Source organism: Bactrocera oleae, chromosome 2, assembly GCF_042242935.1.
Source record: "Bactrocera oleae isolate idBacOlea1 chromosome 2, idBacOlea1, whole genome shotgun sequence".
Taxonomy (NCBI): domain Eukaryota; kingdom Metazoa; phylum Arthropoda; class Insecta; order Diptera; family Tephritidae; genus Bactrocera; species Bactrocera oleae.
The window spans coordinates 96,850,311-96,864,528 of NC_091536.1; the positions used below are offsets into that span (position 1 = coordinate 96,850,311).

At 34.8% G+C, this 14,218-nt stretch overlaps 1 protein-coding gene across 6 annotated transcripts in view; it reads left to right on the plus strand.

Annotated features, from left to right (window-relative positions):
• The first annotated feature begins 4,786 nt into the window (after nt 1-4,786).
• The window catches only part of LOC106614839 (uncharacterized), a 126,085-nt gene continuing 116,653 nt past the window's right edge, over nt 4,787-14,218 (plus strand). For 2 of the 6 annotated variants that reach the window (XM_070106094.1, XM_070106095.1), the window contains exons 1-2: nt 4,787-5,084; nt 9,781-10,229. The gene's annotated coding sequence lies outside the window, so the exon portion shown is untranslated. Of the gene's footprint in view, nt 5,085-9,675; nt 10,230-14,218 lie in introns of all 6 variants that reach the window. The other 4 variants (XM_070106099.1, XM_070106096.1, XM_070106098.1 and 1 more) reach the window with 4 other exon arrangements.

Below are 14,218 nucleotides of genomic sequence, written 5' to 3' on the forward strand. Positions count from 1 at the left end.
CCGTGACAAAACCTTTTGATATATGTAATTCACAACAAGTTGCACACATGTCTTCGAAAGAATCGACGATACTAAGATAGCACTAGACTAAACATACTTAGACTCCACAGCGTCGTACATAGAATAGAACGCCTATATATGTATGTATATACAAGTAGATGCCATATGCAAAGAAATTGAAATATAATAAGAAATAATTTTGTGCTTTGAACGACCTATCCTGTCCAGCAAATTCTGTGCATATGTAAACAAAAATTGCCTCATAGAATGTTCTGTACGAGTATACATTTTTGCATATATCTGCGTATAGATATGTTATATGATTATTAAATATTAAATTAATTAAAGTAGGTTTATTAGTCCGAGATGTATATTAGTATGTGTATATGTTTATAAGTACTCCAATTAGTTTTCTAATGGTTAACTACAAAAGTCATCAACCGCGCACCTTTGACATCTCTAATATACGTGATCTCCTCAAGAACCTGAGTATGTATACTAGGGTGGAGCGACAAAAAATTTTGTTTACTGCTTAGCCTGAGAGTAATAATCTGTAAATTATAAAAAAATTTATTTTTTTTACATCTAAGCTCACTCAGTTTTACAGTAAAAGTTTAAAATTTTTTTTGGACAAGAAAAAATTATTTTTGTTTTGAACTCTTTACATTTATATAAAAACTACCGAATGTGATGGTCTTTGACTCAAAATTTATTTTAATGCTTAAGGAAAGCATGTTGTCGTGTAAGACTTTTTTTAAAACTCCAATAATGGCCACCAACAATTTTTTTAAGTTGATAACTTTTAATTGGCCAGAAAGAGGACTCTCCACAGCTTCTAGAACACTTATCAAACATTTTTTACGAAATAAAAATTTAACTCGAAAATTTATTTTAAAACTGAGTGGGCCTAGTGTAGATTAAAAAAAATATTTTTTTGGTACAAAAATTTTCTTTATTTTATAATCTACAGATTTTTCCCTCAGGCTTAGCAAAAAAAATAATGTTTTTTTCGCTCCGCCCTAATATATACATACATATACAAGCTTTTATATTATAATCTCATTTTTAAATATATGTATATTTGTGTATAAGGAAGTAATTACCTACCATACAATAGGACGGGAGGCTTTTTTTCAAACGAAATTTATTGTTTAATCAAAAATGAAAAATAATGTACTTACAGAATTTAATCTACTTTAGTATTAAGTGATTTATTTTAAAACATTTGGATTACTTGGATCAAGAAGTACCTCTAAAAAAAGGTATGTGGCTGTATGTGTATAAAATTATTTCAAATCCGAAAACCAAAAAAAAATTTATTGTTACAATAAACGTATACACGAAGGAATTGTCAAAATTTTGTCTCTTGAGAAAATCTTTTTTATGAAAAAAATTGCACTTCAGTGGCTTAAAAAATCGAAATTATTATCAGAAATCGCATTACTGTAATCATTACCTGACTAATATATTTAAGAAAGTCGTGTGATCTTCAAGTCGATCAGTCTAACCGTTTCGGTAAATTTTCTCTACCGACTCTGGAAACAGCGTTTCGAGAAAAACTCGTTTAAAATTTGGAGAGCCGATTTTATTAACTTAAAAATTGCAAATACGCTCACATCTCCGCAACTATTTGCCAGGTTTCAATTATCAGAGAGTGTTCTCAAACATATGTACATTATATATAGATATACAAATACATATGTATGTGCAAAATAAGAATCGATTTTTAGATATTTACAAGTGGATATAACCCCTTATTAGAGATTCAAATTAGTTTTAGAAATGCGTGAAAATTAATTCATCTTTTTAGGTGAATTACGTATAATAACACATATGTAAATGTACATATATATGGTACTTTTGTTCTTTAAAGATTTATTTGGTGGAGCACCCTTATGCACAGATATAAGGTATGTATATAGATAGTACATGCGACTGAACTGTCAAAGTTTGCAGAGGTCTAATTAGAATGCAGCGATTTTCAACATTTTAATGGATAAATAAAGTTCGTGAAGTCTCTCGAGTGCGAATGACATATAGTACAACAGCTTTAGATAACTCTCTCCTGCACACACTCAACTGCATGTTTGGCTATGTGCTCACATGTGGTTGTTGGATCCTTCAGCTCTCGTGTGCGGCAAAAGCAAAGACGTGTTGAATTGTTGTGCATCCTAATGGCTTCTGGGCCTCTGTGGCAGTGCACCGTTGCTCCAAGTCGATGTTTTCATTTTATTTACAGTTGATTGTTGATCGAAACATTCACACATTTCTCACATTCGTTGCATCGCGCTGCTTGGCTGTGTGGGTGGTGATACACACTCAGCTCAAAAGTGGGCTCCTACGCCGGTTTTTTAATACTCGCGCACCTAAGTGCAAGAAACTTCGAATTTTGTTCAAAGTATAACGCAGTTTACATTACACTTAAGATTCATCTTGGATATTTATTATTTTCAAAAAATTTCAAATATCTCAGAAACGGTAGCTCCTAGGAAAAAAGTAGTTATTCCCTTTTATGGACCTTAATTTAAAATCGCTGTAAATCGACGAGGGTTCTGAGTTAAACACATAGGGCCGCAATTTTTTAGCTAACGAGATTCTAATGCTTCAGAGGCGAAAGGCTTTACGCATGCTAAATTACAAGTATTTTTGATTTTCAAAACACGCTTTCCGCTAAACTTTGTTGCTTCCTTAGTGACTTGTATAGACTGCATTGCGTTCTCACTCTCTCTTTTGCACATGCTCTCGCTTGTCGTTCTTACATATTTATGCATCGCATCATTATGTGTGATTATGTTGATGTATTTGTTATCAGCGAAAAGGCAGCGTACTCGTATACAGTTAGTTAGTTGTTTATTTGCATATATAAGTGGCTGAGTGTGTGTTAGTAATGCAATGGGGTCATACACAAACATAAGTATGTATGTGGATATGCGTGCATTTGTTTGATATCTCAATCAGCTGACTATATTTTCTGTGGGTGTAGCTATTACGAATTCGAAGAGCTCGGGTGAGAGCGAGAGTTATTCTATGTGAACATTTCATGAAAGTTTATGTGCATTTTGTATGCACCTATATGGGTAAATTGTGAATACATCTGTATATAGATACAGTGTGGCAACAAAAGTGTGCATGTAGTTGTTATCAGCAAGAGGTCAACGGGAGATTAGAGAGTGAGAGAAATCGATTAACACTGAAATGTATAAATTTAATTTCGTTTTCCAAACCTCGCATTCCTACCACCGTTGTTGGTGTAGTTCGGCAGTAGGCATCACAAATATTTTTGAGTGCGACAAAGCCCCGTTATTTATATGTAGATATAAATTAATAAACCAACTTTTAATTCGCTCACGATTCTCAGTATTTACCTCTCTCTCACAACCACCTTGCCTCATCGAGATTTGTTGAAATTATAAAAGCTCCAATCTCTTTTACTTTTTCCGCTTTGGTACCGAAGATATTGTCTACGTATGTGTGTATCAGGTAAAGTTTTCATAAAGAGATGAGCTTTGGTAATGCGTGTAGTTACTAAATGAAAATTTCTAAGTTCCGAGAGCGAAACACACACACATACGAGTATACCTGTATAAGTATGCGGATGTGTTAAACAATAACATTGGGAACTGTGTTTAAGCGAGCATTACGATTGCGTTTATTTTGTTGCTGTATGTTTAGCTTAATGTGATTACACTGAAGAAAACAAAATCAGAAGTAATGTATCTTACAGTAGATTTACTACAAATGTTAAGACTGCATAAAATTGTTCTGATGCTAGTGGGATCGAATGAGTAAAGGTGGCGGTTCCAAGTATTAAAATAAAGACTATAATGCCTTTGAAATATTAAATAAGAATTAATCATTTAATAAAAGAGTGCTTTCATAGTGAATTGTTCTCTACTAAGCACGTCAGCAATATTCTGGCACTCCGATATTGTTGTTTCAGATTCAAAAAACCGAAAAAATATATATCAAGTAAAGATTAGTGGTGAAATTGGTGAGTGAGCTGTTTATTTTATAATTTATATTTTAGCTTTGAAAACTACCGTAATTATCTTTACTTTTTACTGAAAACATATCAATTTTGAACAGGAAATATATATTTAATGTAATTGGAGCGCATCTCTCTGTTTTATTTTGTTGCATCTACAAGTATGTTTGATTTAATGGATTCTAACATACATACATATGTATATATGTTTCATTAAGCAAGAACAGAAATTAGAATATTTCAATAACAAGAATCACCTTAAAATCAAAATGGTTCTAATTTGTCAGCGTCGACTGTATGTATTTAAGATGTGGTAGCGGAGTGTAAAAGGGCTTTAGATAATGAGGTTTGTAAGGTAAAAGTTTAGAGGGCATATGCCGAGCATTTAAGGTGGAAGGGTGCAATGAGTAATATAGCCAGTACTTATGGCATAATAGTATAATTTAGTTAATGTTTCTGATCCGTTATTTACCGTGTAACGTACTGTCTTAATATTGAAATGAGCCATACACCGCTGCCTTCGAAGCAACGTCACTGCGAGTGTAAGCTAAAGAGCGTGCATGACAGTAAAGCAACGTTGAATACTCAGCTGGGTCTGTCCCGGTATTTTCCGCAGTCAAGTTAGTTGGGCAAATGATGGGCTCAAAAACAAACTGCTGATATTAAATTGGCATACATGTGTTGCGCATACATACAAACTGTAGATAGAGGAGTCACTAAAAAGCCAACAACACATGCACATACACAGCCAGCAATGTTCCGCGTTTACTAGATGGTACATTGCGGTGCTTTTTGACCAAGCGAAAAATCATAGGCCAAACAGTTGATATCGGAACTTGCTGGCATTTGGTTGTGCAGTGCGCGTTGGTACAACTACTCAACGTTTTTTCGTACGTACGCCACGAAACGAGTACGAGTCTTATTTGTGAATTAGTGAAGCAAACTCTCGAAACGACGAAGGCGAATTACATACAAGTGGATGCGCGCGCGATTTCTCTCTCTGAATTTTAGTGAGTGGTTAGTTTTTTGGTGGAGCTCGTTGAATTATACTAAACGAAAAAGAAAACAATTTAGTAATTTTTTCGTGGATTTAGAAAAGGTGAAAAAATTTTGTGGAAAAATTGGCACACTAATAGTTGACAACAGTTTTGACCGAAAAATTTATTAAATTTGTTAAAGTATTAAATTAGCAAAAGCGCGAAGAATGCTGCATGCAGACGAAAAAGCTGAGTGGCGTGAATTGGTAGTTTGTTTCCTTCTGCTGTTTGTCTGTTTTGATGAAGATACACAAGTCTCAATATACGTCACAAGTGCTAAAATGGCCAAAGCAATAAGAATAAATAATAATACAAGATTAGAAACGTGAAAAAATGACAATAAATCTGAAATTCAGCCATCGGTACCAGCTTTCTTCCATTTTGAGTTTTCATTTCTTTAATTTTTTTTATATATATACACTTTTGTCTTCCTTCTTTTCTGCCGATGCCAACTGACCCAAAAGTTTTGCTCTTGGTTATCGGCTGCTTTAGAAAGTGCGCGGTGAATTGGTGAAAATTTTCTCAATAAAGCAAGCATCGACCAGCCACAATAAGAATCAAATTGAAATTGTAGAAAAACACCGCCAACAATAAAAACAATTAACAGCACAACGAGTAAAAGGTATCACAATAAGTCATTTGATTGTTTGGGTAAGCCCGCGAACGAGCTAGTGAAACCAACCAAAAATAAACTTTTGCTTGCAAGAACTTTTTCGTAACATTGGTGACAGCCAAAAGCAGCGAGCAGCAAGCGACTCGACGCTGCTGAGTTTTCAGCAGAGCAAGAGAAATCAGCGTATGTTGAAAGCGGCGGCATAAACAAGTTGAAATTAAAAATAAAAAAAATTTCTTTCAATTGCACCGTTTTATTTGGACTTTAATAGCTTTTCCTGTAGTGCCTTTCTATTCACTTCACTCACACTATTTCGGTGTGTTTACATTGGGTTGCTGAATGGGTGGTGGCAGCGGTGACCGCGCACTTGCCGCAAAGCGCTCCGATCACTGCCACTGTCACTGCCACTGTCAACTTGACGGCGAGTGGTGTGACACCAACACTACACTTTCGGCTGCCAAACATTAGAGCCACCACATGTGAGCGTGTGTGTTTGAGTGCCTGTTGTTATGGTTTTCAGCTCGTTCGCCATTCATATTTAATTGCTGCAAAGAAATCAATGGACGTAGAGCGGTTTTGGTGTTGTAAATAAAAAATAATCGACAGAAAATTAAAAGTGCCTGGCAAGTGGCAAAAACGAACTAGTGAAATGTAAATAATTTAGAAAATCGTACAGTACACATATGTATGTACACTGTTTAATTACATATGGTGAGCTAGTCATTTTTTATTATCCTACAAACAATTGGCTTGAGCTATTTTTAGCAGCTCCTTAAAACATGCAAGCAATTTGTGAAATTGAAAGCAACTTTGGTTATTATAGTGCCTTTTATATGAAGTATGTGTGCTTACGTACATACATACATACAAGCATTATTAGCAGTCGCTCACGTTGCACTGTCTAATCAATTATCCAATAAATGCCAGTGCCACCGGTCAATGTGATAACCGGCCGACGAGAGTTTTGCATTTCGGTACACTAAACCATACGTATATATATATATATATGTATGTGCAGGGGCCTGCGTATAAAAATGTTTGTTGCTTATGCACGTGTGTATGTGTGCTTTTGCTTAGTAGCATTTAGCAGGCAGGCGGACAGATTGACAGACAAGTAAAGTGGCTTAATAACATGCCAGTTGTGGCACTGATAATACTACCGTTATAGAGGCTCAAATGTTACTGTATATTCATCATATAAATAGCTGTGAAAAGTTTAGCTATGCATATCAACTATGTGCGACATACACACCTACATATGTATACTAATGCTAGAGCATTTGGCAAAGCCGTGGTATCAATCTTGGCTTTGAGCCGTTGAAATGTTGCTCTCTTACAATGACATCCTAACACATGTTTGTATATATGAGTATGCATGCAGGTATTTTTATTCACATTGATTTATGAGTATGAATTATGATAAAAATATCAATTTCCGTTCGCCGCTCTTCTTGTATTGATTATTTCGTTCGTACTTTACACATTCCCTCCAAAAGAGAAATTGCAAAATGAAATTTTATAAAAAAAAAGTACAATAACAACAAAATGCGCACACAGTGACAGTACGAACAGTCCGCAAAAATTTGATCGAAGAAATCTATAATAAAAATAATTTTATGTATATTTAATATAAAAAGCAAAGTTGCGAACTAAATATACTGTTCTAATTTGAATTCTAATTCCTAAGCTAATTTAATTGAATTCAAAATTAAAATAAAAACAATATTTCTTCTTAAAATTTCACAACAATTTGTCTTCGTTGATTTGAAATTAAGTGAAACAAATCAAATTAATTAATTAATAAAAGAACTACAAAAGTTCAAATACTTTAATATATACATATGTACGTTTGTAGAAAGCAAATTGTTACAATTCGATATATATATGTATGTGTATATGTATATTAATTCGCAAATTGTGTCTTAGTTTACTTTGAAAAGAACTCATGCTGCAAGCAATTAAGCAAACAAGTGAAAATTTAAACATTTAATTGTCTAAAGGATATCTCAGCTGCTTAGATGTTGCGACATGAAGAGACTACTTGCATTCAATAAAGCTGAAACGTGAATTTCTTCATTAAATTTGCAGTAAAATAATTTAATAAAATGATATCAGTATTAATTCATAGAAATATTTCACTAAATTTTCACTCAAAAATTAAAATATTGCATATTTGCGTGCTGAAATGTAGTGTGTTGGCAATAAATTCATACTTTTTCTTTTATTCGGGTTCCTATACACGAGTTTTGGCAACTCGTATCGATAATTTTTCGGTGCTATTAAGCGGCACCCCTAGTGTGACAGCCTAAAAAGGCGTTTTTAAGGAATTTAAAAGAAAGTACTATATGAATTGTATGAAAATTTTAAGGTTACATTTATATATATTTTAGGTATACTTGAGCTTCATGCCTCCGACGGAGCTAAAAATAGGTTCTTCACTGCTACAGATCCCTCCTTCTCCATAGTGGAAACCTAAAAAAATTTTCCACAGATGATTGGATGATATTGTACGTACCAGGACGAAATGATGGCGTTTTTTTTTAAATTTATTAGATCAAAAAACTGTTAAGTCATTGTATGGAGAGCTATATACAGAACATGCTGAAATAATTTGATATTGATCGGACCATTTGTCTATGAGTAATCACTCTAACTTAAACAATATTAGAAATATTTAATATAGTATGATATTTTTAAAGATACTAAAGGTTATCGAAATGCGCTAAAAATAATAAAAAAAAATATTTTTTTCAAAATTGCACACTAAGAAATGTTAGTATTTTATTATTTTTCACAGTTGTTTTAACTCCCATGCTTCTATTAGTTATTTATCTACAGACTATAGACATACATATGTATATAATATTATATTAATATTGCTAGTCCGATAAAAAAAATGTTTGAATAAATCATCGATATTGTCAACAAGTCAATCGGCTGTTCGTTGATACAAGGCCACGAATTAACATCAGCGAATCCTCAAGTTAATAATTTCCCACCGTAATATCTCCGAAATCGGTTCTTCAAATTGGTAAACACACATAGGTATATCTATATCTATGTATGTACATGTGTGTACTTTCCATAAAAGCAAAACTATTTATAAGCTAGATTTTACAAACCGACACTTCTGCACTTATCTGCATATATAATATAATATATATATATACATATAAATGCATTTATATAAGTTTGCATTACTGCGCTCGAAAGTACCCTGTAATTTTTTAAAATTATAAATGCAGTCGCTATTGCAATTTTGTGTCGTCAATTGCAGTACTCAGGCAAGCGGGCACACAAACAAGCATTACGTTGTTATTGCGTTGTTGTTCATACATTGATATGAATATACATTTTGCATCGTCCCTTGTAATCACTCTTGTTGATTCACTCGCATTTGCATACAAACAGACATCTTCACATGTAATATTATTTTCAGTTAATCCGAAGCGAGATTAAATAAATTGGTCAGATTGTTTTGAGTGTTTGCTTGTGCGTGTTTATTTTAAATAATTTCCTTATCTGCAAAATGCCCAAACGAATCGACCTTAAACAATTATAAATACACACACATATATCCATATACATATTTATTTGAATTCTAACAATGAAGCGACGGCGTCTCTTAGTTTATTTTACTATGATCTCTTTGTTATTAGCCAAAAGTCCATTAACCAATTCATTGTTAGGCGATGTTGTTCGCCTATTTTTTGTTTTTTTAAACGAGATTTTACGATACCACATATTTCAGCTATTATTAGGCGTTTAACCGAAATGTCATAGGCTTTTAGTCGAGTCTCGGTAAAGATAAGAGAATGTACATATGTATATAGTTATCATGTTATCATTGGATTTGGATCGAGAAAAAATATATTTATAGAAAAAAAGAAAAAGAACTATTTCGGGTACGATGAGCTGTGGTCGCTTCGTTAATCTTATAAAAACCGAATAAATCTGCAAATGTTTTTGTGCGGTTATGAACTAATCTCACGCCACTCCTCTTTTCGACTACATGCGATTGTTTTGTGATTTATGTGTAGAATAAATATCTGGTCCAGCATTTTTTACGTGCTGCAATTTAAAGAAAATATTTGCAATGAGAAGAATACATAAATGCTAGGAATTAACAAGTGTAATATTTTCAGCGATAAGGAGTGTGTATGTAAACACCGCCACACGCACACCCTCACCAACACAGACAGCGCAGTTAAGCGCGTGTGAGTATTTGATACGGCAGCGTTATTTGCGATTTTAATTCACATACAGTAGCCGCAATTAAATTAGCAGCGGCTATAAAGTGTGCGATTGCCCCTGAAAGTGTACGAATTGATTGTGCGAAAATGGTGAATAATAATAAGTAATAATAACAAAAAGTATAGAGTACTTGTACAAAAACATATCTCTGTATGTATTATATAGACGCGGCATTATCAGTGATTCTCAAAATTTGAGGTGTCGATGGGTGCGCAAGCAAATCTGTGGAAATTGCAATTATTCAGCGAGTGCTAATTAAATTAGTTGCAACCAGAAGTTCAGCGGAATTTGCTGTGAGAGCTATTAGCGCTTGAATTCAATCGAAAATACATAACTGAAGGTGAGTTTTCCCAGAATTTCGGATATTTTATGTAAATAATAACTGTGTAAATAACGAGTACAAGTATAATTTCAAAGCAATAAAAAATGTAAATTCAATAAAAATATTGAAATTTAAACTTAAACCACGCTAACCAGCGCGGAATAATTCAAAGTTTCGTTGAAGTGAAGGAGTGATTGTTTTGCGATTATACCTAGAATATGTGGTTCTAGGAAAGCAATGTTGAATTTATATTATACTTATGACTAAAGTAAGAGTTTGATAGAATATCAGATATAGGTTTTGTGAATTACAAGACACCTTACATGTTTTTAGTTGCGAATGTGGCATATTTTACGTGCTTTTACTCAATGAAAACATTTTTTTACATCTTCCATCCATTTTGAAAGATTGGTGGAACTCACATTTGACGTTATCGGATAGATGTATCTATAGGCTTTAAGTAATTTTCTAACGGGTAATGCATTTTATAAGATTCACTTCCAACTCCAGAGCTATGACAGCATTATATAATATTATATCAATAATTCGTCAGTAATTCCTCAGAGCGCTGTCAAAAAAGAAGTTTAAGCTAATTCGCGTTTCGTGTTAAAGCTGTCGTTGGGATCACTTTCACATACATATATTCCACTTAATTCTTCATCTTTTAAAGTCAACTAAGAAAGCAAGTATTGTTTGTAGCGCTAGTATAGAAGTTCCTTCCTTCTAGGTATAGATCTTCCTTCTTAATAGTAAGTAACAGCGGAAATCCCGTAAACTATATATACATGAGTTGCTGAGTCGATTTAGCCATGTCCGTCTGTCCGTCTGTACGCGAACTGGTCTCTCAGTTTTTGAGATATCGACTTAAAATTGTACACTCGTTCTTTTATCTGCAAGAAGCTGCTCATTTCACGAAACAAAATCGGACCACTATATGCTATAAAACTGATCGATCCAATTCATGATACAAGTATATATATATATATAAGGTTGTCAAATATATCCCTTCCGCTTTTTTGTCTTTTGAATTTCGCGGCTATGTACAAAGCGCTACAGAGCTCGTATCTGGCAACACTATACATAATTTGAAAGGTCTTGACATAACCTACAAAACAACGCTATGCATGATTAGTTTGGATATTGCGTTCAACAGTTATAGACGTGTAAACATGGAGTTCACTAACGCCGAAATTCGCGCTATTTTAAAGTTTTCCTTCGTTAAAGGCAAATCCGCTAGAGAAACGTTCCGTGAGATTAATGGTGTTTTGGGGGATGGTACTCTATCACTTCGAACCGCGGAGGAATGGTTTCGACGATTCAGAGCCTGTGAAAACGACACCATGAATAAGCCAGCCGGCGGAAGACCTGTGACGACAAATACCGATCAAATCATGGAATACATCGAGTTAGACCGGCATATGGCATCTCGTGACATCGCCCAGGAGATGGGAGTTAGTCACCAAACCATTTTGAACCATCTGCAGAAGGCTGGATACAAAAAAAAGTTTGATGTTTGGGTGCCGCATAATTTGACGCAAAAAAACCTTCTGGACCGAATCAACGCCTGCGATATGCTGCTGAAACGGAACTAACTCGTCCCATTATTGAAGCGGATGGTGACTGGCGACGAAAAATGGATCACATATGACAATATCAAGCGAAAACGGTCGTGGTCGAAGGCCGGTGAATCGTCCCAAACAGTGGCCAAGCCGGGATTGACGGCCAGGAAGGTTTTGCTGTGTGTTTGGTGGGATTGGAAGGGAATCATCCACTATGAGCTGCTCCCATATGGCCGGACGCTTAATTCTACCATCTACTGCGAACAACTGGACCGTTTGAAGCAGGCGATCGACCAGAAGCGTCCAGAATTGGCCAACAGGAAGGGTGTAGTGTTCCACCAGGACAACGCCAGACCACATACTTCGTTGATGACTCGTCAGAAGCTACGGGAGCTCGGATGGGAGGTTTTATCGCATCCACCATATAGCCCGGACGTAGCGCCAACTGATTACCACCTGTTCCTGTCCATGGCGAATGCCCTTGGTGGTATGAAGTTGAACTCAAAAGAGGCTTGTGAAAAGTGGCTGTCCGAATTCTTCGCAAATAAGGAGGGGGGCTTCTACGAGGAAGGTATTATGAAGTTGCCGTCTAGATGGAAACAGATCATCGAACAAAACGGCGCATATTTTAACTAAATCCGATCACTGTAACACTTTTTATAAAGCATTGAATGAAGAGCAAAAAGGCGGAAGGGAGATATTTGACAACCTTATATATATATATATATAAGAAATGCACCTGTGAAAGGTATTATACTTGTAGCTTAAATAACGATTTCTTGTTTTTAATAGATAACAGCTCTTCAGACATTTTATTTGCTGCAAACGTAAATAAATACCTATTTGCTCAGCCACAAGCTTAAAGGCTTTACAGTTAACTTCCATCTCACACACTATAAACCACTTATTACTCAAAGAAATTAATTACTTTCTACTAACTTGGCCTTTATCCTTGTCGATGGTTTTAATACTATATATTAGGTACAAATCCACTACTTTGCCCATACACGTTTGTATGATATTCTCTTCAATGGCTTATTACGGTGTATTAAGCATTAGCAATATCCTTACAATTATCAATTAGAATTTATTGAATCGGGATTAAGTAGTCCGAAAGTGAGTGCAAATAGTAACAAAGTCTGAGTTTTGTGGGACCGACATTTATATGCTCAAAATTTCCGGTCTATGATTTTCGATCGGGGGATGAAGAACGAATTCAAATATCGTATTTTCGAATGTCATACGAAGAATATCACTTAACGAAAAACTGTATTTTTATTAATCTGATTTATTTTTGTATTATTATTTTCTTCGCGGAACATTCTACACGTTTTTTGAAAAACCCTTAATACGGTCACTTGATTTAACCATTTAAATAGTGCATTATAATCTAATAATTAATTATTCAATTTAATTGTTTATATAATTAACAATTATTATCCAATCAATGAAAAATAAATATTCAATATGAGAGAAGTAAATGTGGACGCCCCTAATATACATATGTACACTCATTTACATATACTGATGAATTAATTTACAGTTCTCTTTACCGTAAATAGCTTAATTACATTTGCTTACTCAACACATTACATACTACATAAGTGTATAATGACTTGGCTTCGTAGTCAATAGCGTCACTTCTCTGTTTTATCGCCGTCTGTGATGTCTGAGCACCTCAAGCGGTTCCCAACACTTCAACAGATTCGAGCCATTGTGCCGCATGGGTTTTTGTTCTTGGCTCCTGGGAAATACCGCTAGATAATTGTGTGCCATTGTCCTCACAGCGAACGCACACAACGACGTAAGCATATGTGCGACACATTGCATTGGCAGTGGCACATGGTTGTATACGTACTCATACGTATCGCACATTATACTTATACTATAGTTGCAATGATGTGTCGGTATGTATTTTGTGTTGCATTTTATGAATTTTATGCTCTTGTTTATTAGAAGTCGGTTGATTCTTCTTTTTTGAATAATGGAAAGCATTTCAGCGCAGTTAAACGTACTTATGTTACGTATAACAATTTGATTTATTTCTTGTCACGACTCGCTTGGCGCAAAGCGTGTCATTTGGCAACTGAAGCAGGAAAGTATCAAACCCATAAAGCCGCGCCCTCCACCATTTGCACTTTGATAATTTTTCTTCGTTTCTTTTCAACCGTGTCAACTCCTAATAACTCCATGCATTTGTCTGTAGGTATCATAGGTATTGTGGCTCCAATTTCCACTGTTGCTGAAGCTATTGTTCACTATGGCAGCTAAGCGGCTATTTCCTTTCTTCTTCCCTCCTTCCGCGGCCTTCATTCAGCGTGTCGGCTCGTTAGTTACAAACCTATAAAAGTATTTACCTTCCGCTACACTTTTTTGTCTAAAGTCTTTATCATTTGATCGCATGTTTGACTGTCGAAAAAAGAAGAAACGCTAAGATTTATTTTTCGT